The sequence below is a fragment of the Phocoena sinus genome, chromosome 12, assembly GCF_008692025.1.
Source record: "Phocoena sinus isolate mPhoSin1 chromosome 12, mPhoSin1.pri, whole genome shotgun sequence".
Lineage (NCBI taxonomy): Eukaryota > Metazoa > Chordata > Mammalia > Artiodactyla > Phocoenidae > Phocoena > Phocoena sinus.
In genome coordinates, this window is record NC_045774.1 from 76,760,284 (window position 1) to 76,788,016 (window position 27,733).

Here is a 27,733-nt window from a genome sequence, read left to right on the forward strand (position 1 = left end):
TCAATTTACTATTTCCTTCTTGTTTCCATCGACATTGATCTGGAGTGTTAACATTATTATAATTAGAATTATATCCTATAGCATCATAATAAGGGGGAGGAGCAGCATAGCAAAGCCAACATGATTTGGTAGCCTCCGGGTTTGTGGCATTTAAAACCTCAAAAGCCGCCTGGACCAATGAGAGCATTCGGTCCCGGGGGGTCTTGGGCTTGATTGTTATTCCTTTTGGCTCAGAAGTTTGGTTTCTTATCTCTGGTAACGCTGTGGGAGGGGCCAAAGGTAGCGAAGAGTGCCCTATCTCAGGGTTGGGGCCTATAGGAACTGGAGTAGGGGTTTCAATTTTTAGTTTGATGGTCATTAGTAATCCATCATCATATCCTTCTTTATAAAACCTGATTCCCCATGAATGGCCATTTATCCAGTTTTTTATCTTTTTTTCCTGGTTCACTAAAAGAAATCTTAAGGGGATGGCACCATTTAGTACATTCAGGCCTATAAGTTAAGGGGTTGGTTGGGTGTGTATAATTGGCTGTCACCTTAATAAAGTCCCAGCCAGAGGTGGGCTTCCAATAGGTGTCTCCTGTGGTTTCACACCCCCAGCTTTTACAATAAAAATGTTCCTTTCCCCCACATTGATAATTTAGGGACCTATGGCGATGAAATCCCGGGCATACATAAAAGGTAGGGTTGCTAAGTTTCTGTCGCGTACCCGAGTTTTGGCAGCCGTATTGGCCGGTCCGACCGGGTATGGATGGGGCATTTTGACGATCATGGGAGTGTGCTGTGTCCCAATTGGGAGCTCCTATGGCTAATTTACAAACATCGGGGAAAAGGTCTGGCCACCAGGTCCAAGGAGCAGCAGTATGGCTAACAGACCATATTACATCTCCAGTTTGGGAAATTACCTGCCAGGTTAAATGCTGGGGCAGGTGAGGACTAAAATTACTCACAGTCAGTAGGGGTAACAAAGTTAAAGTTATAAATCTGATGATCGCAGAAGCTTGAGCTTGAGCGGGTTGCTGGTCTTTTGGGCTCGCCATTCCGATGTTGCAGATGCTGGTGCGGCCTTCGCGTGTGAAGCGTGGATCCACGCAGCGATGCCGTCTACCTTTATAGCCGTGGGGGTGGTGAGCAGGACGATGTATGGTCCTTTCCACCGAGGCTCTAGAGTCTGGGTTCGGTGCCGACGGACGTACACGGAATCTCCGACTTGGAAGGGATGAGCCTCTGCTGGTGTTCCTGGTCGGTAAGCCTCTGCCAGCTGGGACCACACCTCCTTTTGGACCAACTGGAGTCCCAACAGCCTAGCATATAAGTCAGTGTTATTCTGGCAGTCAGGACTTAATTTCTCCCTTAGCGTAAAAAGAGGAGGTGGGGCCCCGTATAGTATTTCAAATGGAGTAAGATAATAGCGGGAGGGGGTATTTCTAGCCCGGAACAGGGCTAAGGGAAGGAGCACCGTCCAATCTGTACCGCCAGTCTCTATGGACAATTTAGTTAGGGTCTCTTTTAGAGTTCTATTCATTCTCTCTACCTGTCCTGAACTCTGGGGTCTATAGGCACAATGTAATTTCCAATCAGTCCCCAGGTATTTGGCCACACCCTGACTTACCTGGGCGACGAAGGCGGGACCATTATCTGATCCTATTACCTTTGGTGCCCCGAACCGGGGGAAAATTTCTTCTAAGATCTTTTTGGCCACCACAGTAGCTGTCTCCTTCTTCGTCGGGAAAGCTTCTACCCATCCTGAGAAGGTATCTATAAAAACTAGAAGATACCTGTTACCGTACCTTCCAGGGCATATTTCAGTGAAGTCGACCTCCCAATAGGCTCCTGGGCGGTCTCCTCTGAGCCTTTTTCCGACCTCAAGTTTTCCTTTATGGGAGTTTACCTGTTGGCATGGAATGCACTCTCGTGCAATCTGCTCAGCTATTTTGGTTAATCCAGAGGTATCATAACCTGTCTTATGTAATAGGGATACCATCTTCTTGGTTCCCAAGTGTGTCCATCTGTGAATCTGTTGTAGCATGGATTTTGCTTGTTGAGGAGATAATGTTCCTTTAGTTATGGCTGGGGTAATTGTTCCCCTATCATTTGGTTTCCCAGGACTCTCATCTGATAGTTCTAGTATGATTTCCCGTAGAGCCACTTCTCGTGCCACCCTATCTGCCATGTTGTTGCCTCTTGTCACCGGGGTATTGTCCTTCTGGTGTCCGGGGCAATGAATGATGCTGACTTTAGTGGGGAGCATGAGGGCAGCTAGCAGTGCCACTATTTCTTCTTTGTTTTTAATTTCTTTGCCCGCCGAGGTGAGCAACCCTCTTTGTTGGTAAATGGCCCCATGGACATGGGCGGTAGCAAATGCGTACCTACTGTCCGTATAGATGTTTACCTTTTTGTTTTCTGCTAGTTCCAATGCTCTAGTCATGGCGATTAGTTCAGCCCGTTGGGCCGATGTCCCTTGCGGTAATGCGGCTGCCCAGATGACCTCTTTCCCGTCTACCACGGCAGCTCCCGCCCGACGCTTACCTTCCTCTAGGAAACTGCTTCCGTCAGTAAACCAGGTAACGTCGGCGTTGGGGAGGGGCTGATCCATCAAGTCTGGTCTGCTACGGTGTGCTGCAGCCAGTACTTCCTGACAATCATGGATGACGGTAGTGCTTTCCAGGTCAGGGTCGGGTAGCAAGGTGGCCGGGTTGAGTCCTGTGGCTGAGGTAAACTTAATACGATCTGAGTTTAACAGCAGGGCTTGGTAATGAGTCATCCTGGCATTTGTTAGCCATCTGTCGGGTGGCTGGCGAATTACACTTTCTAATGCATGGGGGGCTGTTATCGTTAGGTTCTGCCCCAAAGTCAGTTTGTCAGCATCTTTGACCAAAGCGGCCACCGCGGCGATTATTTTTAAACAGGCGGGCCATCCTGCTGCCACAGGATCCAATTTCTTTGATAGGTACGCAACCGGGCGATTCCAGGGGCCCAGTTTCTGAGTTAGTACTCCCTTTGCGATGCCTTTATTCTCGGCCACGTACAGATGAAAAGGCTTAGTAACATCTGGTAGCCCCAGAGCCGGGGCTGATAGTAGGGCTCGTTTAATTCGGTCAAAAGCCCGTTGTTCTTTATCACCCCAAGCAAAAGGGATGCCATTTTTGGTCAGGGGATATAAAGGGGCTGCTAATTCAGCAAACCCCGGAATCCATAGCCTACAAAATCCGGCCGTCCCCAAAAATTCCCTAACTTGTTTGGGACTCTTGGGGGCCGGTATCCGGGCAACAGTGTCTTTCCTGCTTTCCGAAAGCCATCTCTGTCCTCCTTTTAACAAGTACCCCAGGTAACTAACCTGTCGTTGACATATTTGTGCTTTCTTTGCTGAAGCCCGATATCCCAATGTTCCCAGTTCTGTTAACAGCCTCTCGGTTCCCTTGATGCAGTCCTCTTGGGTTTCAGCAGCTAAAAGAATATCATCGACATATTGAAGTAGAGTTACCTGGGGATTGGATTCTCTATAAGATGCCAAATCCTGGTGGAGAGCCTCATCAAAAATGGTGGGGGAGTTCTTGAATCCTTGTGGCAGGCGAGTCCATGTCAGCTGGCCTGACATCCCAGAGGCTGGATCCTTCCACTCGAAGGCAAAGTAAGGCTGACTGAGAGAAGAAAGTCTCAGGCAGAAGAAAGCATCTTTAAGATCCAAAACAGTGTACCAAGTGTGCTGAGGTGGAAGAGTACTTAAGAGATTGTAGGGGTTGGGTACCGTGGGGTGGAGGTCCATCACCCGCTTATTTACCTCTCGTAGGTCTTGTACCGGTCGGTAATTATTAGTTCCTGGCTTTTTAACTGGCAAAAGAGGGGTATTCCATGCAGATTGGCACCTTACCAGGATCCCTAATTCCAGTAACCTTTGTATTTGAGGACGGATGCCATCTCGGGCTTCTTTACTCATGGGGTATTGGCGGACCGTCACTGGGGTGGCGGTTGTTTTAAGTTCTACCACCACCGGGGGCCGATATTTTGCCATTCCCGTACCGGCAGTTTCTGCCCAAGCCTGTGGAAACCTAGTCATCCAATCCTGCATGTCAGCTTGTGGAGGCGAGGGTGTTTCATATATCCTGTGTTCATCTTCCAGTTTCATGGTCAAGATTTGGAGTAATCTCCCTTGGTTGTCAGCATTTATGGTGGGCCCTTCTGGTTGAAAGTGGATTTGGGCCCCCACCTTAGAGAGTAAGTCTCTACCTAGCAGAGGGTATGGGCACTCAGGTATGACCAAGAATGAGTGGGTTACTCGTCCCACCCCAAGATCTACTGTCCTTCGGGTGGTCCATGAGTACTGCTTATTTCCAGTGGCCCCCTGGACCCATGACCTTTTAGTTGAAAGGGGGCCCTTTGAATGAAGGAGGACTGAGTGCTGGGCTCCGGTGTCCACCAAGAACTGGACGGGTTCCCCCTCCACTTTAAGAGTTACCCTGGGCTCGGGGAGAGGGTCCGAGCCCTGACTTCCCTAATCTTCCTCTTCCAATGTTAAGATTTTATCTCTGGTTGGCCTTCCCCCGTTCCTTTTTTTAGGGCATTCTCTTGCCCAATGACCTTTTTCTTTACAGTAGGCACATTGGTCCTTGTCTAATGGCCGCCTTCTATCCGTTGTTCGCCCTTCCTGTCTATTTCTGTCTCTACTGTTTCCTCCTCTGACTACAGTGGCCAGTATCTTACTCAAATGTCTTTCTTGCCTCTTATCTCATCTTACCTCACGAGCCTCTTGTTCCTTCTGCTTTCTTTCTTCCCTTTCTTCCTCTGTCTCCCTCTTATTATATACCTTATCTGCCTCTTTTACTAAGTCCTGAAGGGAGAAACCTTGTAGGCCATCCAGCCTTTGTAACTTCTTTCTAATATCAGGGGCCGCCTGGTCAATAAAGGCCATTGCTATGGTGGCCTTATGTTCCTCAGAGGTTGGATCATAAGGAGTGAATCGTCTAAAAGCCTCCATTAAGCGTTCTAGGAACACGGTTGGCGATTCCTGGGGCCCCTGAGTTACCTCTCTTACCTTAGCCAAATTCGTGGGGCGCCTGGCCGCTCCATGGAGACCCGCCACCAGAGCCTGGCGATACATTTTCAGGTGCTCCTTACCTTCCAGGGTATTAAAGTCCCAATTCGGCCTGACGAGTGGAAAACCGGCATCAATCTCATTAGGCAACTGGGTAGGTTGTCCATTGGCGCCTAACACATTCTTTCTAGCCTCCAGGAGAACCCGTTGCCTCTCCTCAGTTGTGAGGAGAGTCTGGAGGAGCTGTTGACAATCATCCCAGGTGGGTTGGTGGGAGAAGACAAGAGACTCTATTAGAGCAGTAAGAGCCTGTGGGTTTTCAGAGAAAGTAGGGTTATGCATCTTCCAATTATAAAGATCTGCGGAGGAAAAGGGCCAGTATTGAAGGGGCCTATTCCCGTGGTTATCGGGGGGGCCATATTCTCTAAGGGGTAAAGCAGTAGAATCCGGGGAAACAGCCCTCCGGCTTCTGGTGCCTGCCGAGGGACCCCCCCTTTCCGCCATAACAGGTGGCCCTACTGGTGCGGAGGGTTGTGAAGCTGGGGGTCCTAGGGGCGACATGGGATTTAGGGCCGGAGGATAAGGAGGTGGGGAATCTAGAAGAAGCAAACCAGACTGCAGGTCAGGATATATCGCCTTTGGCGGGTCCGGGGCAGCAGATGACTTTTCCGTGTCTGGGGTTTTCTTCAGGGCCAATATCTCCGATTGTGCTGGAGCGTATGCAGACGTGCCTGTTGAGGAAACAAAGGGCCGGACCCACGGAGGCGGGGAGAGAACTAGATCTTCCCAGACCAAGATATATGGTATCTGGTCTGGGTGTCCGTGGGGTCCCGTGTTAAAGACCCTAGACTTGACTAGCCCAACCTTATCTAACAAAAAAGATCCTTCGGGTGACCACCCTGTCTGAAATGTAGGCCACTCAGAGGTACACAGCGTTTGCCATTTTCCTTTCCTTACTTCTACCGAAAGGTTGTGGGCCCTAGCCCTAACTTCGGTCCAGTGGCTTAGGGTAAGAGAAAGAGGAGTCGTCATAGTTTGTCCCATTGTCGTCCGTCAAAAGAAAGATAATAGTACAGAAAAACAATAAAATTTCAAAAGACACACATTGATATTGCCGCCGCGAACTTAAACCCGAAACCAACTCAAATTCAGATGGCAGCTTATATAACCTGCCAGAACCAGCCGCCGCGAACTTAAACCCGAAACCAACTCAAATTCAGATGGCAGCTTATATAACCTGCCAGAACCAGATGAAGGGGAGACAAAATTTGTTTCTCCTTCCAGATGGACCACCAGGGCGTCCCCCGGGGCCCGTGGACACCAGCTTTCGGCACGTCTGCCTAGCCAGGAGTCCAATACAGATTCCACAGCAAGCCGGTTCGCACGGCTTTTTCCTAATGGCGGCTAGCAACAAACAAACGACAAACAAACAGACAATTGGGCTCGAGCCTACCTGATACCTCCGACTCCCGATGTTCTTGTGACCCGGGGGCGAGTGGGGATCCCGGACGAGCCCCCAAATGTTTAGACCCAAGCGGTCTACGAGGGATTCCAACTCGCCCAAGAACCGCCAAGAGTCGAGAGCCGTTGCAACACGCAAGAGGTTTATTAGGAGCCGATGCACCGGGGTTCCCTGAACCTCACGCAGGAGGCCGATGGGGAACCCCTAAAAGCGGAATCACATACTTTTTATAGGTTTATTTACTCATAGGGCGGGTATATTCTCACAATGATTGGGTAAATGTGGTGACTTTTGAATTCATTGGCTTAGGAACTTTTGTCCCACCTTCTGGCCGTTATAGTTGTTTGTTCATTGTGGCGGTTAGGGCGTATACCTGTTACGGGCAACTGGAAAATTACCCGCTGTCTGGCAAGTCCCCGTCAACTGAAAAACTCCAAGAATTGGTTTCGATAGGGAGAAGAATTGGTTTCGATAGGGAGAAGGAGTGGCGCACGATAGGGAGAAGAATTGGTTTACGGGAACAAGTGAGGGGGTGGAAAGTCCCTAAAGGCCCCACAAACTCAAGCGGTAGCAAAGCACATACAACATGGACAGTACAGGGCCTGTACTACTTAGTTCTTGTCAATACCCTTTGCTTGGCACAACAACAGAATCCTTAACCCAGTTACCTGCATTAAGTAGGTTTTCTTCTTACCAATAAGTAATGATGTACAAAAATAGACCTCCTATACCATGAGGAAAAAGATTTTTTTTTTGGATAACTAATTTAAAAAAAAAGGACAACTCCTTTCTCTTGAAAGGAGCCTGAACAAGCCAACTGACAATCTTCAGGTGGTTTCCTCTCTATCATTTTTCTTTTATTTCTAATTAGTATAATTCAATTAAATCAGATGGTACCCCCCCCACCTTCATTTGGCTCATTACTGGGTGAGGTAGTTTTGTATATATTTATTTTGATGTTTATTATTAGCTAAAAACAATTATATGTTAGTATTTTAATTTAAAAACTTTCCCACCATAATTTTTTAAGTAATTTGGGTCACCCAAAATAATGTTTCTTGAATTTCGTAGAAAATTCTTTTTCTTTAATGATAAATGTGGAAAAATATAATCTCCAAAATGAACTATTGAATGAATGAATGTCATAAGTAAGAAGCAGTAGGAGTTTTAAGTGCATATAAATATTTAGGGTATGATAAAAGTAGGTTTTAAATAAATGGGAAAATGAGTAAGTGGTACAGGGATAATTGGTTGGCTATGTGAAAAAAGAATTGATCTGGATCTTACATCATGCACTAAAAATAAAATTCAGATGACAAAAAAATAGTAAGAGAACATGGGTGAATATATATATAATTCTGGGAATGAGAAGAACTTTCTAGGAATGATTTCAAATGCAGCAACTGTAAGAAAAGGTCTGAAAAATTTGACTACTCTGAAACAACTTCAGTATGTGAAACAAAACAAAAAGATGAGGGGGCAAATAAATTGGGGAAAATATTTGTGTAAAAAGCGAATAGTCAATGTTTAGTGAGCTCTTACCAGAATAAAATGGAAGAAAACTGCATAATGAACACAGAGGCAAACCGCTGGTTAGTCAGGGCTGCCATAATAAAATACCATGGAGTGGATGGCTTAACAGAAATTTGCTTTCTCTGGAGGCTAGAAATCCAAGATGAAGGTGTTGACAGGTTTAGTGTCTCCTGAGGCCTCTCTCCTTGGTTTGCAGACAGCCTTCTTACTGTGTCCTCACATGCCTTTCCTATGTGTGCAAGCATCCCTGCTGTTTCTTTGTCTTATAAGAATACCAGTTCTGTTGGATTAGAGCTCTACCCTAATGACTTTATTGAACCTTAATCTCCTCTTGAAAGACCCTGTCTCTAAATAATCATATTGGGGGTTAGCACCTCAACGTATGAATTTGGGTGGTGGTGGGGACACAATTCAGTCTAAAACACAAGCTAGTAATGCAGAAACACCAGTAGTCTATAACGAGAAAAAAAAATTTAGTAGTTAAAAAAATGCAGATTTTACAATAAATATCCTTTTTTTTGGACTGTCATTTTGGAAAATGACAAAGGAAGTAGGAATGGAGATGGAATAGATAAAAGATTAATTTTGAAAGAAGAATGGAATAGTTCATGGTGAAAGAACTATATAGTAAATAAAAGAGAAGGATAAACCAAAGCTGACTAAGGCTTCTAGTCAGGAGAACTGGGAAAATGAGAATGATAAGAGTATGTCCATTGTTCAGCTAACAGTGACCTAGTTCTCCTTTAGAGTCAATGCTGAGCCTCTAGCAATCATTTTTAATAACATGACTCTTGACTTTGTACTTTACACAATTTGATTAGATGCAGAATAGGCACTTGATTCCAGCTAGGCCAGTTAGAGGTTTTTTGTTTTTATTATTCATGGGAATCTATATTTACACCAAACTTAAAAAATTCAATCTCCCAGATGGTGGACCATGACACACACACACACACACACACATATAACTTTGAGAGATAATAGATTTGCCATTTTTCACATACCATTTCTAGTAGAGAAGCAGAAAATGTCAGTGTGTCAATGTATAGAGAAAAGGAAAGAAAAGAGAGAGGAAGTCACTCAGAGAGGAACAGAGATGAGATTAAGAATCCAAATGCAGTTCCAATTTATGTTTATAGAATTTTCCTTAGTCCTGTCTTCACTCCTGGAGTTCTATAAAATATTCCTGTATCCTTATTGTAAAATCTCACCTGCCTTTTTTTTAATGCATAAGTAGGTTGATTGAGTTTTATGTTATCTTAAAACTAAGCAGTTTGACTGATAACAGTGGATAATAGAGGAGGATTCAAAGAAGACTTATATAGCTTTCAGCCATAAGGAATTTATAGAGCACCACACAAAGTGGATCATTAGGTGCACAGTTCAAAGCTTCACTCTTGGAGAAAATTTTGCTTTTCACTGTCATTCAGTTGAATGATTGTCATGCAGCTATTTTGCATTTCCAACTAGAACCTGTTTATCTAGGCAGCCTACCCATAAACCTATCCATAAAACCACAGGCTTTTCCCTCTTCCTTTAGCATTTTATACAAGAAGCCCTATATAACCATTGGTATGAGCTGAGAATGGTGTTATAGTGCAACCTTGGTGAGTGGCATGGGAGTCTGAGTAACCTCTTCATTGAGCTTGCTTATGTCCTCTGGTCCTGGTCATCCTTCCTTTTGTTAATGTGATGTATCACATTGATTGGTTTGCAGATATTGAACCATCCTTGCATCCCTGAAATAAATCCCACCTGACAATGGTGTATGATCCTTTTTGTATATTGTTGAATTCAGCTTGCTAATATTTGTTGAGGATTTTTGCATCTATATTCATCAGAGACATTGGCCTGTAATTTTCTATTTTGTAGTGTCTTTGTTTTTGGTGTCAGGGTAATGGTAATTAATTAATAATAATTAATGATAATGTGACCTTGTAGAATGAAAATGGGAGTGTTGCCTCCTTTTCAATTTTTTGGACTAGTTTGAGAAAGATAGGTATTAGCTCTCCTTTTTATATTTGGTAGAATTCCCCTCTGAAGCTGTCTGGTCATGGAATTTGCTGAGAGTTGTGTTATTTATTTATTTATGTATTTATTTTATTACAAGTTCAGTTTCACTCCTAGTGATTGGTCTGTTCAGATTGTCTATTTCTTCCTGATTCAGCCTTGAGTGGTTGTATGTTTTTAGAAATTTATCCATTTCTTCTAGGTTGTCCAATTTTTTGGCGTATAACTGTTCATAGTATTCTCATGACTTTTTGGATCTCTGATATCAGTTATTTCTCCTCTTTCACTTCTCATTTTGTTTATTTGGATTCTCTCTCTTTTTTTCTCGATGAGCCTGGCTAAAACTTTATCAATTTTGTTTATCTTTTCAAAAACCATCTCTTGGTTTCATTGATATTTTCAATTTTTTTTGGTCTCTATTTTATTTCCTCTGTGAACTTTATTATTTCCTTCATTCTGCTGACTTTGGGCTTTGTTTGTTCTTCTTTTTCTAATTCCTTTAGATAGTAAGTTAGGTTGTTTATTTGAGATTTTTCTTGCTTACTGAGGTAGGCCTATATCACTGTAAACCTCCCTCTTAGAACTGCTTTTGCTGTATCTGATAGATTTTGGAAAATTGTGTTTCTATTTTCATTTATCTTCAGGTATTTTCTGATTTTCTTTTTCATTTATTCATTGACCAAATAGTTTTTTAGTAGCATGTTGTTTAGTCTCTACATGTTTGTGTTTTTCCCATTTTTCTTTCTATAATTGAGTTCTAGTTTCATATCACTGTGGTCAGAAAAGATGTTTGATATAATTGCTATCCTCTTAAATTTGTTGAGAATTGTCTTGTGGCCTAGCATGTGATCTATCCTGGAGAACATTCCATGTGCATTTGAAAAGAATGTGTATTCTGCTGTTTTTGGATGGAATATCCTGTAGATAGCTATTAAGTCCAGTTGGTCTAATATGTCATTTTTTAAAACATTTCTATTGGAGTATAATTGCTTTACAATGCTGTGTTTGTTTCTGCTTTATAACAAAGTGAATCAGCTATACATGTACATATATCCCCATATCTCCTCCCTCTTGTGTCTCCCTCCCATCCTCCCTATCCCATCCCTCCAGGTGGTTACAAAGCACCCAGCTGATCTCCCTGTGCTATGTGGCTGCTTCCCACTAGCTATCTATTTTATAACATGTCATTTAAGACCGATGTTTCCTTATTGATTTTATGTCTGGATGATCTGTCTGTTGACATAAGTGGGGTGTTAAAGTCCTCCACTATTATTGTGTTACTGTCAATTTCTCTCTTTATGTCTGCTAATATTTGCCTTATATATTTAGATGCTCCTATATTACGTGCGTATATGTTAACAAATGTTATATTCTCTTCTTGTATTGATCCCTTTATCATTATATATTTCCCTTCTTCATCTTTTGTTATAGACTTTGTTTTAACGTCTTTTTTGTCTGAGTATTGCTCCTGCTTCTTTCTTGTCATTTCCATGAAATATCGTTTTCAATTATATCACTTTTAGTCTGTGTGTGACTTTAGTTCTGAAGTGAGTCTCTTATAAGCAGTGTGTAAATGGGTCTTTTAAAAAAATTTATCCAATCAGCCACCCTATGTCTTTTGATTGGAGCATTTAGTCCATTGACATTTAAAGTGATTATTGATAGGTATATGTACTTATTGCCCTTTTGCTACTTATTTTCTAGTTGTTTCTGTAGTTCTTTACTGTTCTTTTCTTTAGGTTCTTGTGGTTTGATGATTTTCTTTAGTGCTATACTTGTGTCCCTTTCTGTCTTGTTTTTGTGTATCTATTGTAGGTTTTTGAGTTGTTGTGATTATCATGGGGTTCATATACGTTGACTTATAAATATGTCTACTTGTTTTAAACTAGTAGTCATTTTAGTTTAAACACATTCTGAAAGATCTACCATTTTTACTCCCTTCCCTCACATTTTTTGTTCTTGATATATTTTAACCTTCATGTTTATCCCTGTATTATTTGTTGTAGTTATAGTTGATTTTTACATTTTTTGTCTTTTAATACTAGCTTATTTATCTGATTCATCCTCAGCCTTTACTATATATTTGCCTTTGCTAGTGGGATTTTTCCTTTCCTATAGATATTTCTTGTTATAGCCTTTTCTTTTCCACTTAGAGTAGATCCTTTAACACTTCTTTTATGGTAGGTTCAATATTGATGAACTCTTAGTTTTTCCTTGTCTGAGAAGTTCTTTATCTCTACTTCAATTCTAAGTGATTATCTTGCTGGGTAGATTTTCCTAAGTTGGAGGTTTTCCCTGTTTAGCACTTTAAATATACCATGCCACTCTCTTCTGGCCTGCAAATTTTCTGCAGAAAAATAGCCTTATTGGGCTTCTCTTGTATATGACTCTGTTTTTCTCTTGCTGCCTTTCAAATTATCTCTTTATCTTTTGTCATTTTAATTATGATATGTCTTTGATGATGTCTGTTTGGGTTCATCTTGTTTGGGACCCTATGTGTTTCCTGTACCTCACTATCTGTTCTTCAGGTTCAGGAAGTTTTCAGCCATAATTTTATCAAATGCATTTTTGGCCCTTTATCGCTTCCCCTTTTGGGACCCCCTATAATGTGAATATTGGTACTGTGTTGTCCCAGAGGTCCCTTAGACTATTTTTAAAAATTTGTTTTTCTTTTTGCTGTTCTTATGGGTGATTTCCATTATTCTATCTTCCAGATCACTTATGAGTTCTTCTGTATCACCTAGTCTGCTGTTAATTCCTTTTCGTGTGTTTTTCATTTCCATTATTGTATTCAGTTCTGAATGGTTCTTTTTTATATTTTCTAGTTCCTTGTTAAAATTCTCATTGTGTTCATCTATTATTTTCCCTTATTCAGCTAGCATTCTTATTATTCATGCTTTGAACTCTTTATATGGTAAATTTTTCATTTCTGTTTCATTAATTGCTTTTTCAGGAGTTTGCTCTTGTTCTTTCAATTGAAAAATTTCTCTGTCTTCTCATTTTGCTTAACTTTCTCTGTCTCTGTGAAATTTTTTGAAACAGTTAACCTATTGTGGTCTCGAAGGAGTGTCCTTGTATGGGAATGTACCTGTACTGTCTGTATGTATCCAGTGGCTTTGTTGGAAGAGCTGGATCTGACATGAGCATGAGTCAGTCTTTCCCCAAGGTTTGCTGGAAGCTGTCACCTTGGTAGGAGGTAGGGCTGGAGATGAAGGGGCAGAGCCTCTTGTCCTGCTCATGCTTGGTGTCCCAGATATACTATTTTTATCTTTTGATGGATTTCTGCTGGACTGATTGTGTGTTTTGGAGTGTCTGACAGGACCCATCTTTAGATGGGCAATTCTGTACATCTTCAAAAAAAATCTGTTAGAAGAGAATGGAGTAGTATATTCTAAATGCAGAGGTAAAAATGAAATTGAACATGAAGTGTGTATTAGTTAAACTGTCCCTCAAGAATGAGGGAAAAATAGAGATTTTTTCAGACATACAAAAACTTAGGGAGTTTACCAGTTACAGTCTCTCACTAAAATATTATCATAGAATATGCCTCTGTAGTATTAGTAATTCCAGGGACTTCCCTGGTGGCGCAGTGGTTAAGAATCTGCCTGCCAGTGCAGGGGACACGGGTGTGAGCCCTGGTCTGGGAAGATACCACATGCTGTGGAGCAGCTAAGCCCATGCGCCACAACTGCTGAGCCTGCACTCTAGAGCCTGCAAGCCACAACTACTGAGCCCATGCACCATAACTACTGAAGCCCATGTGCCTAGAGCTTGTGCTCTGCAACAAGAGAAGCCACCATAATGAGAACTCCGAGCACCACAACAAAGAGTAGCCCCTGCCTGCCACAACTAGAGAAAGCCTGCATGCAGCAAAAAAGACCCAACACAGCCAATAAATAAATTAATTAATTAAAAAATTAGTAAGTCCAAAGGGAAGGCATGGCATAGAAGAAACAACAACACAGAAATTGATAACATATGTTGAGAAACTTAATTAATTACTTATTAAAAAGGATTTCTTATCTCTGTGTGAGTGCAACCACAGGATATAAAATTTTCAAAAAGGGAAAGGTGCTTAATAATGTCAAATGGTACAGATGGGAAAAAATTTGAGAATGGAGATAAGTCTATTGAATATAATATTTAGAAGATCATTAGTGACTTTCAAAGGATTGTTTCACTAGGAACTGAATGACAAGGGTTAAGGGATGAGTGAGTGACTAGAAAAAGGTAAATATTTGTTAATACTATCTTAAGTTAATACTGCCTTCTGGTTTGCTTTTTTAAGAAAAAATAATTGTATTCAGGCTTTCCAGAAATGAAGGGAGATAATATCCTATTTTATCTCACAAATACCCCCAGACACTTCAAATAGCTCTCCTTTTTGTCTTTTTTCATTATTTCCATGTTTGTTTTTTGCTTTATTAGAGGTTGCAGATGTTCATCTTCTGGTACCTGAAATGATATATATAGAACAGGATAGTGGGCATAGTGTGTGCTGTGTCCATGGAGATTACTGCCAGTCATATTTATTTACTTGTCTCCCCTGCCCAATTTACACAGAGTTCCCAAGTCTAATGATTATATCTTCACCTTGAAAGTTACAAATTAGAGCCACCCCAGGACCAAGCCCCACCCACCAGTAGGCTAGCACTAGCCCCAAGGTGCCCCTAGCCAAGCTGTGCCAGGACCGAAGCCTTCCCACCAGTGGGCCGGCAGCCACAGTACAAGGCAGGGTCTGGCAGCCAACTGGAATGTGGGACAGCCACCTACCAGCCTATTTGTAGTAGTTGGCCCTGCCACAATAAAAGGGCCCACACAGCCCACATAAAGGGCACCCCTAGAGCATGTAGCACTGGTGACCAGAGCAGAGTGTGCTGCTGGGATCCACAGGACATCTCCTATATAAGGCCACTTCTCCAAGATCAGGGAATGTAACTGACTCACCTAATACATAGAAATAAACACTGAGAATTAGGCGAAATGAGGAGACATTGGAATATGTTCCAAATGGAGAAACAAGACAAAACCTCAGAAAAAGAACTAAACAAAGTGGAAATAAGCAATCTACCCAATAAAGAGTTCAAGGTAGTGATCATAAAGTTGCTCACCGAACTTTGGAGAAGAATGGATAAAAATAGTGGGAATTTTACTGAAGAGTTAGAAAACAGAGCTGAAGAATACAATAACTGAAATAAAAAAATACATTGGAAGGAATCAAAAGTAGATTAGATGATATAATGGAATGGATCAGAGAACTGGATGACATAGTAGTGAAAATTACCCAAGCTGAAGAGAAAAAATTTCTAAAAAATGAGAACATTTTAAGAGACCTTTGTGACAATATGAAGCATACTAACATTTTCATTGTTGGGGTCTAAGAAAGAGATGAGAGAAAGAAAGGGGCAGAGAACTTATGTGAAGAAAAAATAGATGAAAACTTCCCTAACTTGATATAGGAAACAAACAAATTCATGTCCAGGAAGCACAGAGAGTCCCAAGCAAGATGAACCCAATGAGGGCCACACCATAGTACATTCTAATTAAAACAGCAAAAATTAAAGATAAAAGAGAATCTAAAAAGCAGCAGAGGAAAAGCACCTAGTTACATATAAGGGAACACCCATAAGAAAACCAGCTGATTTTTCAGCAGAAACTTTGCAGGTCAGGAGGTGGAGAACTCCAAAGGAGTTCTTCCAATCCAAATTGGAAAGGAAGAAGTAAAACTGTCACTGTTTGCAGTGATATTATTTGTAGAAAACTGTAAGTACATACCAAAAAAACTATTAGGAATAGTGAATGAATTAAGTAAAAGAGCTGGATACAAAATCAATATACAGAAATCTGTTGCATTTATATACACTAGTAATGAACTATCAGAAAGAGCAGTTAAGAAAACAATCTCACAATCGCATCAAAAAAGAATAAAATACCTAGGAATAAATTTAGCCGAGGAGGTGAAAGACCTGTACTTAGAAAATTGTAAGACATAAATAAAAGAACTTGAAGATGACACAAACAAATGGAAAGATACAATGTGCTCATGGATTGGAGCAATTAATATTTTTCAAATGTCCATACTACCCAAGGTAAGTTACAGATTCAATACAATCCCTATGTAAATACCAATGGCAGTTTTCATGGAACTAAAACAAATAATTTAAAAAATTGTATGGAATCAGAAAAGACCCCAAATAGGCAAAACAACCTTGAGAACAAGGAGCAAAGTTGGGTGTATCACACTCCTTTATTTCAAACTATACTACAAAGCTCTAATAATCAGTGGTACTGGCACAAAAACAGACACATATCTCAATGGCACAGAATAGAAAACCCAGAAGCAAACCCACATGTCTATGGTCAGTTAATCTATAACAAAGGAGGCAAGAATATACAGTGGGGAGAAGACAGCCTCTTCAGTAAATGGTGTTGGAAAAACTGGACAGCTACATGTAAAAGAATGAAACTGGACCACTTTCTTGCACCATATAAAAAAATAAACTCAAAGTGAGCAAGACTTAAATTTTAGACCTAAAACCATAAAACTCCTGGAAGAAAATGTAGGCAGCACCCTCTTTGATATCAGCCTTAGCAATATTTTTTTGGATGTGTCTCCTCAGGAAAGAGAAACAAAAGCAAAAATAAACAAATGGGACTACATCAAACTAAAAAGTTTTTCACAGCAAAGGAAACCATCAATAAAATATAAAGGCAGCCTATTGAATGAGAGAAGTTATTTGCAAATGATTTATCTGATAAGGAGTTAATATCCAACATATACAAATAACGCATGCAACTCAACATCAAAAGAAGAAACGATTTGATAAAAAAATTGGTAGAGGACCTGAATACTGAATAAACATTTTCCCAAATAAGACATACAGGTGGCGAACAGACACGTAAAAAAATGAGCAGCATCACTAATCATCAGGGAAATGCAAATAAAAACCACCATGAGATACTACCTCACACCTGTCAGAGTGGCTTTTATCCAAAAGACAACAAATAACAAGTTTTGATTATGATGTGGTCAATCATTAGAGATCTAACAGGGCACAGTGAGGTAGATGCTAAAAAGTCATCACAATTATCAAAGAAAAAAGATGTAAAAAATTTGATAAAGTAAGAGAGAGAAATACCATGGGAAAGAAAACACAGAATTTGGAAGCTAGAAGAAGCATAGTCTGATTTTACAGATGGACATACTAGAACAAACCAAAAAGTGTTTAAATTTACATACCCCAGATTATGGGGTGGAGGCAATCTAATGATCTTTCTACTGTGCCTTGCTACTTCCCAGCAATCAATGATTATCTGCGCTACATAGAGGCCTACTGCTATTGTAAAAGCTCTTTTTCAAAGCAAATGAACAAATAATCTGCTTCATCTCTAGCCTTTCTTGACTTCTATAACACTCTATTCTTCTTGTTTTACTTCCTTCTCTGGTCATTTTTATACTGTATACTTTACTGACTTCTTTTTCTGACTGACTCAGTCCTCAGCCTACTTCTGTCTAAGTTTGTAACTATTTTCATGTATTCAGTTTTCACTTTTACTGACTCAATTTTCTTATTTGTAAAATGAGAGAACCGGAGTAGCTTCTTTTTTACTTTTAAAAGCTGGGTCAATGACAATATAAAATGATGGATGTCATAAATTTTTATCTTAAAAGCCAGCATTGTCTGAACAGACACTTCACCGAAGAAGATGTACATATGGCAAGTAGGCATATGAAAAGGTGTTCAACATCATATGCCCTTAGGGAGTTGCAAATTAAACAACAATGAGATACCACTACATCCCAATTAGAATGGCCAAAATTCAGAACTCTGATAACAGCACCAAGGGTTGATGATCATGTGAAACAACAGGAGCTCTCATTCGTTGTTGATGGGAATGCAAAATGGTACAGCCACTTTGGAAGGCAGTTTGACAGTTACTTCTGAAACGAAACATTTTTTATCATATGATCCAGCAATTGTGCCCCTTGGTATTTACCCAAAGGAGTTAAAAACTTAGGTCCACACAAAAACCTGCACATGGATGTTTATAGCAGCTTTATACATAATTGCCAAAAGTTAGAAGCAAGCAAGATGTCCTTCAGTACGTGACTGGAAAAATAAACTCTGGTACATCCAGATAATGGAGCACTATTCAGTGCTAAAATGAAATGAGCTACCAAACCATGAAAAGATACAGAGAAACCATATTACTAAGTGAAATAAACCAATCTGAAAAGCTACATACTGTTTGATCTCAACTATATGGCATTCTGGAAAAGGCAAAACTATGGAGACACTAAAAAGATCAGTGGTTGCCAGGGATTAGGAGGGAGGGAGGGATGAATAGGCAGAGCTCAGAGGATTTTTAGGGGAAACTATCCTGTATGATAAGATAATGGTAGATACATGTCATTATTCATTTTTCAAAACCCATAGAACGTATAAAACCAAAAGTGAACCCTAATGTAAACTATGAACTTTGAGTGATTGTGTTGTGTCAATGTAGGTTCATCAATCGCAATGAATCTACTACTGTGGTGCAGGACGTCGATAATGGGAAGGTTGTGTGTGTGTATGGGGACAGACTCTCTGTGGGAACCCTGTATGTTCTGCGTGATTTTGCTTTGGGCCTCAAACTGCTCTAGAAATACAGTTTATTAATTAAAATGAAAAACAGCGTTGTGTTGACAGTGTTTTAAAAGGCAAAGGTATTTAGGGTAAAGTGACATGTATTGTCAGGATATGAACTGGAAATTTATGTCCTCTGAAGCTTAGTTGCTTTATATTTAAATGAATTATATGTATAAATGTATGTACATATTTCAGAAAATATTAATAACCACTGGTACTAGAGTTCCACTTAGGGAACTGTCTTCATTTAGGAAAATGCCTTGATAAACTTCCATGACTGTGGAAGGTGAGGCCTTTTCAGTGAGGTGTAGAAGGAGAGTGCATTACAAAGAGAGAACTAAGCAGTTATGCGTAAAGAAGTGAACATAGATGTGGAGGAGGAATGCCAGGAAGAAAGACAAGGGAGGATGGAGTTAGAAAAAAGGCCATAAAACATAGGTAACAGGCTGAATCTGTGGGGAAAGAAAGAAAAATTCCTATGCCACTATGGTGGCATGGTAGCTGAGAACTTTAAAGGCCTTTTGACAATGTAACAGCTCATGGCATTGCAGTGTCTATGTGATTTGGGGGAAATCAAGGAAAGAAGCTCTGTACAGAACAAAGAGAAGCAATCATCTCTAAGAGTTGAGGTGTATGAAATCAGTAGTTCAGCAGAAGTAAGAGCTACGGTTGACCATAAGAAAGCAAGTACATGGGACTAAGGGCAATGGAATTTCTCATAGGAGCCTTTCTCAAAGAGAGGATGAGGTTCCAGTTGACAGATCAGATGACTGGATTCACAGGACGATTATGGGGATATTTGAAGGTGTGCAGCACACATGGTAGTAAAAATTTAAGTAAACACACAACTTCCAATGGTCTTCTATAGTCCTGCCTCACTTTTCAAGCTGAGACAGCCTTGGCTTTGAGGATTATCTCTGAGTAAGGTAGTAGGGAAGCTCCGACGGAATAAAACTCTTACCCGGTACCTAACAGAGCATGGCAGAAAATTGCCTATCTGAAAATGCCATTCACCCAGATACAGAAAAAGGTCTAACCCAAGTCATGTCCCCATAAGAATAGAATTAAGACATGTAATCTTTTCTTTTTCCAGATTTGTAGAAACATGGTAGAGTCACATGAAGCTTAGAAAGTATCATATTTTTGAGAACAGTGAAAGATTGTCCCAAGGAGGGTTAAGGTTAGATAAGTAACCTTCCGAGAATGGCAACAGAACTGAAAAAGGAAACAAATTATATTCTCTCAGAAACGTGTTCGTAAGGTTTAGTAGAGTCAGGAATACTGACTAACATGATATGGAAGTGCTCCTAAGATGCAATGAATACAGAAATAGAGAAAAAAAACATAGCAAATGACTAGCGCTATTGGCTCTTCCCTTTTTCACTATCATAGTTACCATCCTTTTAGATAACTTTCCTGTCTGTTTGCTTCTAGACTTTCTCACCCAAACCAATTGCATAATTCAATGGCCACTAAAAGAAATGTGTTCACTTGCATCAGTAATTTAGAGCCCAGCCTGATCTTTCATATCAAATTCAAGTTTCAAGTCTTTGAACCTCCATGTTTCTTATTTGTAGTTCTAGTAGTTTTTGCTTATCTAATCTTTTGATGTGTCTTGATTTCTATCTCATTTATAGCCAAATTAGCTTAATGATTTCCCTATATATCTTTCTATATACAGAAATATATAAAAATTGTTATACAGAGATAACAATTTTATCTACCCTTCATAGCCAGCTCACTAGGCATCTGCCTATGAAGAAAATACTCTGCTTTCATCTTAATCACTTCGTGTTCTGTCCTTACCATTTGCTTAATCATCCCACTGAGGTCAGTATACTGAGGTGGTGACAGTTCCTGTGAGTTCTGCAGTGTTACTTAGAAAGAGCATGGGCTTTTGGGTCCTACAGACCTGTGGTTGAATGTTGTTTTCTAGATCTGTGACCTTAGGGAATTTATTTGAATGTTTCAGAGACTCAGTGTCCTTATCTGTAAAATAGAGATAGTAATATGTACCTGCTGCAGAGACTGCTAATGTTTCCCTTTTATTCTTGGGCACAATAAATATTTTTAGCCTCTCTTGCAGACTGGTGTGTCCAGACCTGAATTCTGGCAATGGATTGAAATGGAAAGAAAAAGCACCACTTCCTGCTTGGCTTATAAAAATCCCCCAAGTGCGCTCTTCTCTTATTTTCTCCATCTGCTGGCTTACTGGGGAGGACTCCAGAGACCTATGAGAAACAAGAACTTTAAGACAGAAGGAGCCTGGAACAGAGCCTGCTGCCACTCCTTTGCCACCCCATCAGATGTAAGCAAGAGATAACATTTATTTTGGTAAGTCACTGAAACTTGGAGGATGTTTGTTTCAGCAGTTAGCCCACCCCAACTAATACACCTTTAGGATTATTATAAAGATTACACGAGGAATCTTTATAAAGTATCTGACGTAAATTAAGTGTTCAGTAAGTGACAGTTATTGTCACCATCATCCTTGACACGTATAAGCATGTGAGTGTTCAGGCACTGCAGGTACCAGGATTCCCCCAAATGATCAGACCGACAGGATCTGAGTTGGCAGGACTGACTTCTTGCTGCTACTCTTACAGTTAGACCCATTGGTATTTCTCAGATTCCTTGGAATTATAAATGATTAATTCATTTAGTTATAGATTTTTAAATTCAGTTATAGTTGACATATAACATTATATTAGTTTCAGATATACAATGTAAATGATTCGATATTTGCACTTATTGAAACACTCACCACGATACATCTAATCAACATCCAGCTATAGATTTTGACATCACATATTTAATCCTTTTGTTGGCCTGTTCATTTTATTCTCTGTCATTGTACCATGTGATACCCCTAACTTAAGTCACATGTTTTATACTGTGATTGTATACCATTTAGGATCCAGGGGAGAGAGACTAGACTAGTGCTGTTCAGTAGAAATGCAATGCAAGCCACAAACATAATTTAAAATTTTCTAGTATTGATAGTTACATTAGAAAAGTTTAATAAAACCCAGGTGAAATTAATTTTAATAATTCATTATCTAACCTAGTATATCCAAAACATTAAAATTTCAACATGTAATCAGTATTCTTTGCATTCTTCTTTTCATGCTGATTCTTTGAAAACAGTGTGTATTTTACACCAACAGCCTGTTTTGATTTAGACTAGACTGATTCCAAGTGTTCAATAGCCACATTTGCATAATGGCTGCCATGTTAGACAGCTCGGGAATGGGCAAATGAAAAGACCTATCACCACTTCTGAAAAAAAATCTTCAAAGTCATGTGCTACATTTTCTTTGTAGAGAGAGGATAGCATTATTCTTATTGTTCTGGGAGACTAGACGTAGGAGGGCAAACATTCAGATCATCAGGTTCAGGAGATGGACATTTTACTTATAGGTGTCATTTATCTGGAGATACAAGTCAGGAACCTTCTTTGTAGCTCTATCTTCTGTGGTACTTTGTACATAGAAGGCTCTTACTGAGAGTCTTCAATGGGATGATCAATGTTCATACAATTATGTATTCAACATTCATAAATTTATAATAAAAATATTTATAACTTTTACAGGAAAACTAACATTTTGAGCTTGTGTGCTAAGGGAAGCCATGCAAGATCCTGGTATATGGTAACCCCCAATGTCTAAGTTAGCGATAAAATGTTTATTTTTCTTAAGGAAAAACTAATTACTCCTGGCCTCAGTTTTCAAAGGAAATTTAACATTTTTGTATAAAACATAGACTTCAGAAATCCATTACTGTATATTGAAATGCACATCTATCCTTGTTTAATGAAAGCATAGGAATTAGTCACTTTCCAGTGTATAAAAAAAGAGTTTAGTTCAAAGACATTGGATTTACCAAATAAACAGTATTTGAATAGAATAGTTACTTTAAAGATGACAGGCAGTCACTCCAAGGAAGGAAATAATATGTTGCAAGTTTGAAAGAAAATGGTTTACATAAGGTGTTATTTCATGAAAAGGAAATAATGTCTTTGATATTCAAAGCACCAAAAAAGAATTTAACACACTGTGCTAGAGAAACCAGAGATAACATTTGATGGTTAGAAAAGATACGGTTTTAAGAAAAAAATGTTACCTTGTTTTCCTCTTCCATCACAGAAGGGAGATTAGATATATGAGTTAGATATTAGATATATGGGGGAGTTAGGGGGAAAGTAACATATACAAATCAGATGGTATAAGGAAAAATTAATAGAGCTAAATGCAGATTGTTAAATGATAATGGAAAGTGGTCATTTTTAAAAGAAGATTTATTTTATTCTTTCTTTATTTAATTAATTTATTTTTGGCTGTGTTAAGTCTTAGTCACGGCACGTGGGATCTTTCGTTGTGGTGCACGGGCTTCTTTCTAGTTGTGGCATGCAGGTTTTCTCTCTAGTTGCGGCATGTAGACTCCAGGGTGCACGCGGCTTAGCTGCCCCACGGCATGTGGGATATTAGTTCCCTGACCACAGATCAAACCCGCGTCCCTTGCATTGTAAGGTGGATTCTTTACCACTGGACCACCAGGGAAGTCCCAGAGGTCATGTTTAACATAACTATATATTTTTAAAACTATAGTCATTATGTTGTATAATATATCCCCAGTACTTGTTTATCTTATAAACACACTGTATATTAAAATTAGAGTGCACTGTCGGTGGCAATGTAACTTGGTACAGCCATTATGCAAGTTTCTCAAAAAATTAAAAATAGAACTACCATTTGATACAGCAATCATACTTCTCCACTGTCATTTCCAGCTACTCCTTACCCACCACACTACAGAGAACTGAAGACTAGGCTTGCTCTTAATGCAAAAGTCATGGCTTCACAGTCATAAACTTGGAATAGAGGACTAGCTCAGCTGTTTTACTTCCGGTAGGAGACAGAGGGGCTTTAGATGAACTCTCCAAAAGCAAAGCCATAGGTTTGGGGAGATGTTCTCTGTCCTTCAACTTGCATGTAGCTATCAATTTAGTAGTTGACTCATTAGGTGACCTTAGAATACATTTTGCAATGTTTTATTCTTGGAAAATTTATCAAGAAGTTACATTTATTAATTTTTTAAGGTCAGATGATCCTGACCTTAAAAAAATTTGCTGATTACAATTATTACAGCCTTGCTTTATATCATTGGATTGTTTACTTTCAAAATTGATTCTCTCTCTCTCTTTCTTTCTCTCTACTTTTGAAGGGGCCAGGAAAAGAAAGTTTTGGGTAAGAAAGTTTTAAACAAGTTTTTTGTTACGTGAACTTAGGCCTTAAGCACTGTAGTTATAGTGCCTGATGGGTAAAATTGCCTTGCCTTTAAGGAAGATTCATAATAGTTAAAAAAAAAATTAACCCTTATAAGAAAATTTCAGCATAAATTGTTTGAACCAATGAAAAATTCAGTTCTTTAATTCGTCTTTTTGTATCTTACTTCACTGGCTTTAACTTAAGAAGAATAAAGATATGTAGAAAATGAAGCAATATGATTTCTCAGAAAGATATTGATAGTTTCTTTTACTTTCATTATCAAAATAAGTACTTTTCTTAAGTAGGATGAAAATACTGATTCAACTCTGTAAAACTTCAATCACTACTTTGGGTGACTAGTACCCTGGATTTGCTGTGGGTCTCTTGGAAGTTTGAGCTATAATGGCCCCTTGACACAAGGAGCAGCAGACTGTACAAGTCTCCTGACAGACAAAGTAGGGAGAGCAGTGAAAAACTTTGATTTCTAGAGAGAAGACAGCAATGGAACTGTTCCTTGACTTCCGTGGTTGTTTGCCACAACTCTTCAAAAGTTTACAGTCAGAACATTTATTCATAAAGCATGAAATATACAGTCGTGCCTTTTACTTCTAATTGTGGATACCTAAATTATGCATTTTTGGCCTATTATGGCTAATCTGGAAAATAATAGTTTCATTATATAGTATCATCTACAGACTCCTTGGACTGTTCTAGAATTATATGACATGAATGCTAAATTTTTATGACATTTAAGTATGGATGCTCCCCGTGGTATTTAAAGCTAATAATAATAATCCCCTAAATTCACATTTTAATGAAGCAAAAAAAAGGAAAACTGATTAGGTTCAAGTGCATAAAGTTCATGCTGCAGGAAATGTTGTTTACTAAATTCTTCCGTTTACTAAAAAATTAAAAATGGCTCTTTTAAGGAGCCATTTCTGCACTGAGTATGGAAAGGCATAGACACTATATTAAAATTTAGGATAATGCATATGTTTAAGTTTTGTTGTCTCCAAAACACTTTGGTATTGACTGGTTCGTGTATGAAAAACATGAGTTTCTATGCCATCATGCTGACTAGAAACTTCTTCAGATTGTCCAGTGGCTTGAGAGAACTTGAAGTAACATTTTAAGCAGTAGCTCCCCAAAATGTACATTACTTAGTAAGTTTTGTACTTAAATATTACTGTTTTTCACATGATTTTAATAGGTATGTTTTAAAAGACTTGCTCCCCCTTATTCCCTGTCCTCGGTTGTATTATTTTTCCCAGCTATTCACGGCCTTTCCTGCAGGAGAATTGTACTTCCCAGCCCCAGGCTTGGCCATGTGCTTTTCTTCGTGAGCATGAATGATAGATACATATTGGCTAGGCAGAAACATTACTTGCCATCAGTCATTCTACTGTTGTTCTTTTCCCTCTGTCACAAGAAGTGTGCATCATGGATAGGGGTTGTTCCTTCAGCTTGGATCCTGGAAAGATGTGTGGGACAGAATCACAGCCAATCTGCAGTCAGTTTATGATGTGATGTGGGCCAGAGATAAACCTTCATTCTTGTAAACAACAAGATTTGAGGGTTGCTTTTTAACCACAGCAGAAACTAGCAAAAGCTGACTTCTCAGACTGTAGTTATAGCCCTTGTTGAAAGAAAAAAAAGGGGGAGGCTAGGAGGTTATATAACTCAACTCTGTTCCACCAACCTCCACTTCAGCCTACAATTGCTTGGGTCCAATCCACCTTTTTTTTTTTTTCTTGAGAATTTGAACAAAGAGACATAGACTGTTGTGTTCAGTTACGGTGTACTTGAGTTGAAAGGTCTTGTAGAGCAAGGGTTAGAGTTGGCTCCACAAGCTGAAGTTCTGAGGCAGCAGAACGTATTAGTGGAAGCTAATGCAGATTATTATAACAGTTAACATTTACTGAGAGCTCACTTTGGGCCAAACGTTACTTCAAGCACATTCTATCTCTTTTGATCCTCATATCCATGCTATGAGCAGAGCCATGTTGAAACTTACAATTGCAGTAAGCACTGAAAAGATTATGGTGCTTTGTCATCCCTCCCCTAATGCAAGCACACACCAAATGGAATTTCAAATAACTATTAGTTGTTAATATCACTACTTTGATAACCATTTTGACGCTTTTTCATATCCATTAAAAATGTTTTATCATTTCCTCTTGACAACCCTGCTTTACTGGTACAATGAGTACATCCTTATTCTGCCTATGGGGTAACATATCACTGCTTTGGAGGTAGGTACTAATTATTATTCCATTTTACAAATAAAAGAGTGAAAGCTTCAAGAGGTTAAAAGTTTGTCTATGGTCTTATAGATAGTAAGGGTTAGAACTGGGTTTAGAATTGAGGTTCAAACTCAGATTTATTAGGTATCAAAATCAGTGTACTTAGCCATAGCAGGAAAAAAAAAAAGAGATTAGTGGCTAGGCAGCTCCTGAGAGACAGCAAGAAGGATCTATGCTCTTGATTTTCCAGTTTCTCGTTCCCAAGCAGCCTGGCTCTACTTAATATACTGCCCTTATATGTAGATGGGGGTTAGGGGATGGGAGGGGGAAGGGAAGCCAAGAAAAGTGCCCTCATCCATTTGCTTTTAGTGTTACTCTCCATTAGAGGTATCCTTAAACAGTACTAAATTTTACTAGATTTTAGTGAAATGACTGTTCATTTTTTGCTAAAGCCCTCTTTCACATTAGGCCACAGACACGAGTGCAAACAGCTAGGCTGGGGCAGATTGAATGACAGCTACTCAGAATGTGTAAAAATTTGGCAAATAAGACTTTGTTACTTGATCAAACTTACTGTGCCTGGTTCTTCTACTTCTTAGAATAAGTCCTGTCTTCTGTTGTTCCTCAGTCCCTCATGTAAAAACTTGTGTCTTGTGTAGTGACTCAGTTTCCCAGATATGCCTGTACATTTCTGAGCCCAGATGGTAGTGGTAAGAGTGTTTATTCTCTAATCAGACTGCTATCAATAGCATCACCTGCTAGGCATGACCTTGGGTAAATTACTTTTCTAAGTCTCTGTTGAACAGTACCTACCACATTGGGCTATTGAGTGAGTGAATACATAGAAGTTTCTGGCACAGGCTGAGTGATGAAGGAATGTTGACTGCTTGGTTATTTATTGTCTACATACAGTGCCTAGTGTGCTTACCAGCTGATAATCCTTTGAAATTACTTTGAGGCCTAGAGTTTCCAATCCAATAGTTTAGAAAGCCCAGAATCTAAGTTCATCAAAATGGAGTAAGTCTTTAAGGTATTTGGGGTTTTCTCTTAAAAGGGAGTTGAAATATTGAAAGGATCTTCCAAAGTCAAGTCTCCCCTGAAGGCCCCTGTGTTGCTGCTCTCTCTGGTCAACATTATTCTGTTTCACTGCCAGGCATGGTGCAAAGGAGTTCCTTACACTAATTGTAGCTGGATTGATCCTGCTTAGGGATTCCCTATAGGGACTAAAATTCAAGACCTTCAGCTGTTTAATTATGATCTGATGTTTTAAGACTTGAAGTTTTGCTGTATCCTTCCCTTCTGCAATTTATGGGCTTTTGGTAATTGGTGGTGCAGTAGGGAGCCTCTCCCTGTAATCACAAGGCATGGACCAAGAATTCTCAGTTCTCTATCATCTGTAGGCACAGCGCCTCAGCTGTTAAGAAGCTTCAGCTAGGGGTATCTATAGCATGCAATCATATTGACTAGAGTTTAGACCAGTGATTTTCGAACTTCAGCATACATCAGAATCACCTGGAGGGCTTGTTAAAATGTAATTTTTGGTCTTTGTCCTC

The 27,733-nt window shown here is 39.6% G+C and overlaps 1 long non-coding RNA gene across 1 annotated transcript in view; it reads left to right on the top strand.

Moving 5' to 3' along the window:
* LOC116763463 overlaps positions 1-27,733 on the top strand; it is a 72,910-nt gene that overhangs the window by 2,065 nt on the left and 43,112 nt on the right. Inside the window, exon 2 of the long non-coding RNA XR_004352531.1 lies at positions 20,757-21,004. This is a non-coding gene — a long non-coding RNA (uncharacterized LOC116763463). The remainder of the gene's footprint in view (positions 1-20,756; positions 21,005-27,733) is intronic.